The sequence below is a fragment of the Macaca fascicularis genome, chromosome 12 (assembly GCF_037993035.2).
Source record: "Macaca fascicularis isolate 582-1 chromosome 12, T2T-MFA8v1.1".
Classification (NCBI taxonomy): domain Eukaryota; kingdom Metazoa; phylum Chordata; class Mammalia; order Primates; family Cercopithecidae; genus Macaca; species Macaca fascicularis.
In genome coordinates, this window is record NC_088386.1 from 126,866,966 (window position 1) to 126,875,423 (window position 8,458).

At 40.3% G+C, this 8,458-nt stretch overlaps 1 long non-coding RNA gene and 1 pseudogene across 1 annotated transcript; one reads left to right on the forward strand and one right to left on the reverse strand.

Annotated features, from left to right (window-relative positions):
• Positions 1-351: 351 nt before the first annotated feature.
• Positions 352-1,547, forward strand: LOC102122147 (cytochrome c oxidase assembly protein COX20, mitochondrial pseudogene; annotated as a pseudogene).
• Positions 1,548-2,393: 846 nt separating this feature from the next.
• Positions 2,394-4,678, reverse strand: LOC123567979 (uncharacterized). Its single transcript, XR_006691181.2, has 2 exons — positions 4,306-4,678; positions 2,394-2,791 (listed from the first exon to the last, which is right to left on the reverse strand). It is a non-coding gene; the product is annotated as an uncharacterized lncRNA (long non-coding RNA).
• Between the last annotated feature and the right edge of the window lie 3,780 nt (positions 4,679-8,458).

Below are 8,458 nucleotides of genomic sequence, written 5' to 3' on the forward strand. Positions count from 1 at the left end.
AAATATATATATATATTTTTTTTTTTTTTGCTGAAGCATTTGGAGTAAGTTGCAGACATATGCTCACTTCACCCCTAAATACTTCACCTGCAGCTCCTAAAAGAAGAACATTCTCTTACATAACCCAATACCATGGTCACAATGAAGAAATTTAACGTTTAACGTGGATACAATATTATCTAATAATCTGTATTTTAAAAAAATCTTTGTCTTGCATCTAATCAGGGTTCACACATTGTATTTGACTGTTTAATACCTTTTCATCTAGAGCTGTCTTCCCACCTTTTTTTGTCTTTCATGTCATTGACATTCTTGCAGAGCCTAATGGACTATTCTGCAATCTCTATTTGCCTAATTACTGCCTCATGATGTAATTCAAATGAAAACTTTTTTCTTTTTTTTTTTCGGTTCTAAGATCCCCTGTGGATGCCTGAAACTGCAGAGAGTACCAAGCCTGACTGTCGCCAATCACAAGAAGTTTCTGTTCAGGTCTTCCACCCACGAATGTAATGCCTTTTTCGTCTTAACTGAGCACTTATCACGCACTGTGGTCATAACTTTTGCAGTTTGAGGTACAACAGCAAAACCAGCACACATTCTTTTCCTTTCTTTACAATTTCACAGTTAGAAATTTTATTCTGACCATAGATTTTGGCAATCTCAGCAAATGATTTTGTTTCTTAAGTTGGGAACTTTTGCCTTTTCCCTTACAAGAGGCACTTGAGGGCTTCTCTTTGGCATATCTGAATTACCGGCTTCACTACGCTTGTGCTTTGGGGCCATTATTTAGTAAAATAAGGGTTCCTAGAACACAGGCACTGCAATTCCTTGACAGTCGATGTGATAAGCTAGACGGCTGAACGGGCTAGTGACTAACGGCTGGTGGTGTCTCCAGCATGGATACGCGGGACAAAGGGGTGATTCACATCCTGAGCAGGATGGAGTGGGGCAGCCAGAGATTTCATTGCGCTGCTCAGAACAGCGCGTGATTTAAAACTAGTGAATTTTTGGGGACGGAGAGGGGCGCGGCTGGCCGGTCTTCCTCTCCCGCGGCGCAGGCGGTGCTGGGCGGGTGGAGGCGCGGAGTCGTCCCCATGGCCGCGGCGCCGGAGCCCGGCGAGCCCGCGAAGGGGAAGCTCTTTAAGCTCCTAGGCATTTTCGGTGTTGAAAATATTCCCTGTGCCCGGGATTCAATATTGTATGGTTCATTACGATCTGTTGTGGCTGGCTTTGGACTTTTTTTTCTTTTTTATTGTTGTTAACTAGTAGAATTAGAAGATCAGGTGATGTTGGAGTAGGAGGATTTATCTTAGTGACTTTGGGATGCTGGTTTCACTGTAGATACAATTATGCAAAGCAAAGAATCCAGGGAAGAATTGCCAGAGAAGGAATGAAAAATAAGATATTATATGAAAGTACCCACCTTGATCCTGAAAGAAAACAAACCAAGGGCAACGGCAGCAGTTGAACAACCTTGAGCAGAGAAAACCAGACTCCCTCAAGTCAGTGTGAACAAAGCTAAGCTCAACCACGAAAAACATTTTGCATACAATAAGGTCTCAATCAAGTAAATAAAATTTGTTTAAGTTGTAATAAATAAATAAAACTTTTGAATTGTTTGTGAAGTTTTAAATTGAATATTTTCAGGCTGTGGCTAAAACTCAGGATAGTGAAACCACACATAAGAGAGTACTACTGTTATCACATCAGCAGGCATGTAATGTTAGTCTCATTATTTGTAAACCTAACTTTAAAATTTTTTTTAAAACTATTTATGGGTACAAAGTAGGCGTATATATTTATGGAATATATGAGATGTTTTAATACAGACATGCAATTGTAAAATCATGGAGAATGGGGTATCCATTCCCCTCAAGCATTTATCCTCTCTGTTACAAACAATCCAATTATACTCTTTTAGTTATTTTTAAATGTTCAGTTAAGTTATTATTGACTATAGTCACCCTGTTGTGCTATCAAATAGTAGGTCTTATTCATTCTTTCTGGTTTTTTTTGTACCCAGTAACCATTCCTACCTCCCTCTGACAGCGCCCCCCACTCCTGCAACCACCACCACTCCTCTTCCCAAACTCTGGTAACCATCCTAACTGTCTACCTCCATGAGTTCAGTTGTTTCGATTTTTAGATTCTACAAGTAAGTGAGAACGTGCAATGTTTGTCTTTTATTTTATAAACCTCATTTTGATCATTTAGTTAAGGTGATGTCCAAAAGATCTCTCCACTGTAATTAACACATAATCTGCAAAATGATAGTTTGGTAATGTGTAAATATCCAATACCCAAGGACCTCTCACCCAATGGCCTTAGCACCCATCGACCTTATTGACTGAATCAGTGATAACGAGGGTCTTTACAAAATAGTTGTAATCTAATTCTATCATTCCTTCTATCTTTATTAGCAGGCGTTCTTCCATGAAGACACACTGAAATCTTGGTTTATAACTGTCATAAATCACATTTCAAGCAGCAGGAACTCTCCCACTGGATATACAATGAGAAGCACAGTGTGCTGTGCGAGGTCACAGCAGTTCCAAAAATGGAAATCGCCATAGTTTTGGTTCCCGCTTTTCTTCCTCCTCCTCACACTTTTTCTCCTCCAACTGCTCCATTTATCAAATACTTTGTTGCCAGTGTTGTGGTTTAAGGGCTTCAAACAGGCCAGGCATCTGGCTCACTCCTGTAATCCCAGCACTTTGGGAGGCCAAGGCAGGTGGATCGCTTCAGCCCAGGAGTTGGAGACCAGCCTGGGCAACATGGTGAAACCCCGTCTCTAGAAAAAAAAATTAAAAATTAGCTGGGCATGGTGGTGCACGTGTATAGTCCCAGCTACTCAGGAGGCAGAGACAGGAGGATCGCCTGAGCCCAGAGAGGTCAAGGCTGCAGTGAGCTGTGATTGCACCACTGCACTCCAGCCTGGGCAACAGAGTGAAACCCTGTCTCAATAAAATAAAAATAAAAATAAAAAATAAAAAACAAAGTTGCTTTACACACATAAAATCATTAGTTATTCCCAACAACCCTATGAGGTAGGTGAGAGCAGGCCCATTTTTCAGATGAGGAAATTGAAACATAGAGAAGCAGCTTGCCCAAGGTCATCCAGTGAGTGACAGACTTGGGGTTTGAACTCAGATGCATTTGATTTCGAAAGTCATGTTCCTGCCCAGCCACATTCCTAAAGCACTACACTAATTTTTTTGTATGCACAGAAAACAATCACAGCAATAGTAATCCTTGATTTTTGTTGATTGCTAAACAACCCTTCATCCTTCTCTCTGAGTATTAGCAATGCAAAAGTCCAGAAGAATTGCATCAAAATAGTGACTACGGTTTCATAGATCATTTTCATTTTTGTCTTTATACACTTACCTGTATTTCCCAAGTTATCTACAATGCACAGGCATTGGTTTGGTGAGACAGATATATGAAGTGTTTTTAAAGAGAAATAGGGGTTTGGACATACATTTGACATAGATGTCAGACTCAGAAAAGCTCTCCCTCAGGGTTGCCTGTCCCTATCAGAGCCTGGATCACAGAGTAGACCCACCAGTACATGCCTGGGCTTAGGTCCTGGCAAGAGGCAATTTAGCAATATATATGACTTATTCTACACCAAACCAACGGAGGAAAGAATATAATTCAACCAATGGCCCATCGTCCCAGAAACTTAATCACAAACTGGCTTTGTACAAGACTCCAGGAAGCTGTCAAGGTCAGGGAAGCCTGAGCCTTGGACCTCAAATTGCTTACAAAGTAAGTTCAAGACAAAGAAACATACAGGAAACAACTTTTGAGACTGACAAGATAAGAAATGTGCAGTGCCCGTATAAGAGGATTGACCAGCAGCCAGGAAGGTAAGGTACAGAAGTTACTGAGGCTTCCAGTAATTTCTAAAAGGGAAGTCAGAATCATAGACCTGAAAGCCATTACTCTGAGTTTTTATGATTCTGGGCCTCTGTAACTTTCCTGTGTCTTTCTTTTGTTACTCAAATATTTCCCTACAGTCTTTAGCAAAGAAAACAAAATACCTTGCGAAGGAGAAAAAGAATTAGTAGGGAGATAGAATCCCAGTATAAAACCACAAATACTTCTGGATGACAAAAAAAAAATCACCATAAGACAGCTCCAACAGTAAAGAGCCTGGAAGTCATTAGTACCATCTTTACAAGGAAAAAAGCTGAACAAACTGAAAAGCAACAACTTTTCTTAGATGCTGCAGAGAATGGCAGTCAAAGCACCCACCCTAAAAATAGAAGAGACAGAGGAATACAGAGAACCACAACTTACCTTCCAGGAGCAGAAGCCGCCCTGGAGCTGGCAACTTGTAGGAGCACTTACATGGTAGCTGATGAATTGCTGGAACCTGAGTGTTTGGACTAATTTAAGTGTTATAAACTCCTGGGGTCCCTGTAGTAGGGAAGCTCCATATTTTCCTGGGGTTACCTCCAGGAAGGTCACCAGTTTCTCACTGTGAAGACAGGAGAAAAATCCCCAGGCTTCAGGCAAGAGGAGAGGAAAAGTAACCATTTAAAACCATCCCCAGTGGAAAAGTAACCATTTTGAAAGCCCAGAGCATTCTGTTCTCCTTAAGTGTTCTCATCAAAGGACACTGCCTTACCAGGGCCTTATCTGCCCTAGGGGAAGGGCAGTGAGATAACTTCAGCCCCCTTCTAGCCTTCCAGTCTCCATCGGGGGAGAAAAAGAGAAAGGCTACAGCAGGCACTCGACCCACTGAGATTTAATTGTAAGATTACACAATGCCTCTCCTCCCTAGTACCTTATGGTATTAGTTTGCTAGGGCTGCCATAAAATACCACACACTGGGTGGCTGAACCAACAGAGATGTATTATCTCACAGTTCTGGAGCCTGGAAGTTGTCAGGGCTATGTCCCTTCTGAAGGTGCTGGGAAGGAGCCTTCCTTGCCTCCTAGTTTCTTGTGGTTGCTGGCAATTCTCAGCATTCTTTGGCTTGGAGCTGCTTCATTCCAACCTCTGCCTCTACCATCACATGGCCTTCTCTCTGGAGGGGAGACAAAATTTGACGTCTACCTTATTAGGGCTTTCAATGGGAAGCCCTAATACGTCCTGAGAATTAAACGGACGTAGACAGACGAACAGAAGTATACAAATGTATTTAATATAAGCTTTATGTGTCATGGGAGCCTTCATAAGAAAATTGTCTTAGTCCATTTTGTGCTATTATAACAGAATATCACAGACCAGGTAATTTATAAAGAATAGAAATTTATTTTTCACAGTTCTGGAGCCTGGGAAGTTCAAGATCATGGCACCGGCAGGTTCATTGTCTGGTAAGGATCCAGACTCTGGGTTCAAGAGGGCATTTTGAGTGGTGCGTCTTCCCGAGGGGATGAACGCTGAGTCCTCATGCGGTAGAAAAGTGGAGTGGGTAATGCTTTTTATAGCATCATTAATTCATTCACAAGAGTGGAGTTCTCATGACCTAAACACCTCCCAACACTGTTGCACTGGGAATTATGTTTCCAATATATGAGTTTTGGGGGACAGCAGACATGAAGACCTTTCAAAAAAAGTAATCAGAGGTAAACATTTATATACTGAGTTGGGCAAAGAATAGTAAAACTGAAAATATGATGAGGCAAAGGGGTTTGTGCTAGGGTGGTTATTGGGGTAGAAAAGTGGCTAGGAAGACAAAGGTCAAGTTAACAAAGTTTGTTTGTGTAGTTTTCTCCCAGCTTCTACTTTTTGTCCTTGATGATAAGAACGTTACTTTCCTCCTGGTATAGGGAAGACAACTTCCATAGGGAAGGTTTTATCTTCCTTCCAGGAGGATTTTACCTTCCAGGAGGGTTTTGCCTTCCAAGAGGGTTTTATCTTCTGCTTTTGGAGGGGGGGGGGGGAAGGAGGGCCAGAGTAACCTCTTAAACTGATATTTAAGTGCCTTTAATGCAAAATAATCCCTGCATCAGAATGACACATTTTGGGGTGAAATGCTCTGAATTCCTTCACCTCTGTGTCTTTGTCTCTATGTATCCTCCCCTCTTTTTATAAGACCATGTCATTGGATTTAAGGACTGCTCTAATCCAGCAAGACCTCATCTTAATTTAACTACTTCCATCTGCAAAAACCCTATTTCCATATAGACTCATATTCTGAGTTTCCAGGTGAACAGGAATTTGGTGGGGGGACATTCACCCCACATCAACAGGCTCCAGTATAATAAAAGTAGACTATAACTGAAAGAGTTATTTAAGACAGAGTTCTCCTCTAGGCACAATGGCTCACGCCTGTAACCCCAGCACTTTGGGAGGCTGAGGCAGGTGGATCACTTGAGGTCAGGCATTCAAGACCAGCCTGACCAACATGGTGAAACCCTGTCTCTCCGAAAAATACAAAAGTTAGGCAGATGTGTTGGTGGGCACCTGTAATCCCAGCTACTCAGGAAGCTGAGGCAGGAGAACTGCTTGACCCTGGGAGACGGAGGTTGCAGTAAGCCAAGATGGCGCCACTGCACTCCAGCCTGGGCAACGAGAGCAAAACTCCATCTCAAAAAAAAAAAAAAAGAAAAAAGATAGAATTCTTAGGGAAACCCAAAACAATACAAGAGAAAACAAAACAAACAAACAAGCAAACAAAAAACACCTGAAACTAGAGGAAACTAAAGTTTCTGGCACCTACAGCTATAGGAAACATTAAACACGGCCCAGCTCCTAGTCAGATTAACATAAAACCTCACACTATAAATCCAATTTACCTCAGGTCCTACTATCATATAAATCATGTCCAGCTTTCAACCAAAAATCACAAAGCATACTAAAAGGCAGTTAAAAACTGTCAACCTAAATAACAGAAACAGGCTCTCTAAAAGGAAAAGATATTTATTCAGGAATAGAGCATTGCAATGGGAATGCATGTGCCACAGTAAACTGCATACGCAAGGAGGAAGAATGAGGAGGATTATATGATTGTTTTGAAATGATTATCATTGGCTACAAGGGTCAGTAACAAAGGTGACGCCCACCCAAGGTTGAACATGTAGCTTTACTGGGAAGATTTCCTTGCGGAAGTGTTTTTTTGTGTAAGGTTACAATGGCTTCCGTGCAAGGTTTTGGTTTTTACAGAGTCTTTTGTGACAGTTTTGTTAGCACGCCAGTCACACAAAGACAAGTACTGTAAAAAAAAAAAAAAAAAATGTCCTAGAGTAGTCAAATTCACAGAGATGAAAAGTATAATTAGTTTTTGTTTCATGGGTATAGAATTTCAGTTTTACAGAATGAAAGAGTTCTGAGGAGCTCTAGTATGGATTGGTGTCCAAAATGAACTCATCATGGATGGTGGTGATGGATGCACAACCATATGACTGCCACTGAACTATACACTTAAAAATTGTTAAGATGGTCATTTTTACATTGTTTATATTTCACCACAATAAGTATGTTTAACTTTTAAAAAGTAAATAAATGAGAGAAGTATTGGGATGCATCATACCATACAAACTAATCAAAGAAAGGTGGGGGCAACCTATAAATAAATAGATAAAGCAGACTTCAGAACAAGGAAAATTATAAGGGAGAAAGAGGAACATTACGTAGTGATAAAGGGATCAATTCTCCAAGAAAATAGAATAGTACTTAACATATATGTACATAACAATGTCAAAATATGTAAGGCAAAAATTAGTAGAATTGCAAGGCAAATTAAAATATCCATTCTTATAGTTAGAGACCTCAGCATAAGGTATCAGTAGCTGACAGATCCAATAAGGATATAACTGAACTGAACAGCAGCATCAAGCAACAGGACACAATAGACATTTATAAACTAATTCATCCAACAACAGTAGAATACACATTCTTCTCATGCTTACTGGAAATATTCACCATGATAGACCACATTCTGTGCCGTATATGGAACATAAACATGTTTAAAAGAATTGAAGATGCAAAAATTCTCAATGAAATATTAACAAATCATTCAATAATATCAGATTTGTCCAACACTAAGATTTATTTCAAGTATGCAAATCTGACTCACATTCTGAAGTCAATTTACGTAATCCATCACATCAACAAGCTCACAAAGAAAAGTCATATGATCACATCAATAAATGCAGAAAAAGCATTTGACAAAATTCAATACCCATTCATGATAAAAAAAAAAAAAAATACAGCCCCAAATCCTCAGCAAACTAGGAATAGAGAAGAACTCCCTCAACCTGACGAGGAAGAGCCACAAAAAAGCCCTACATTTAACGTTAGACTTACTGGTGTAAAACTAGATGTTTTACTGTAAAATCATGAACAAGTCAAGGATGTTCTCTCTCACCAGTCCTTTCTATATCATACTGGAATTCCTAGCTAATACACTGCATCGCAGGCAGTTTCATTGTTTGAATATCGTAGGGTTCCTACCATGGCGTAGCCTACTGCACACCTGGGCTATACGGGTTAACCTGTTTCT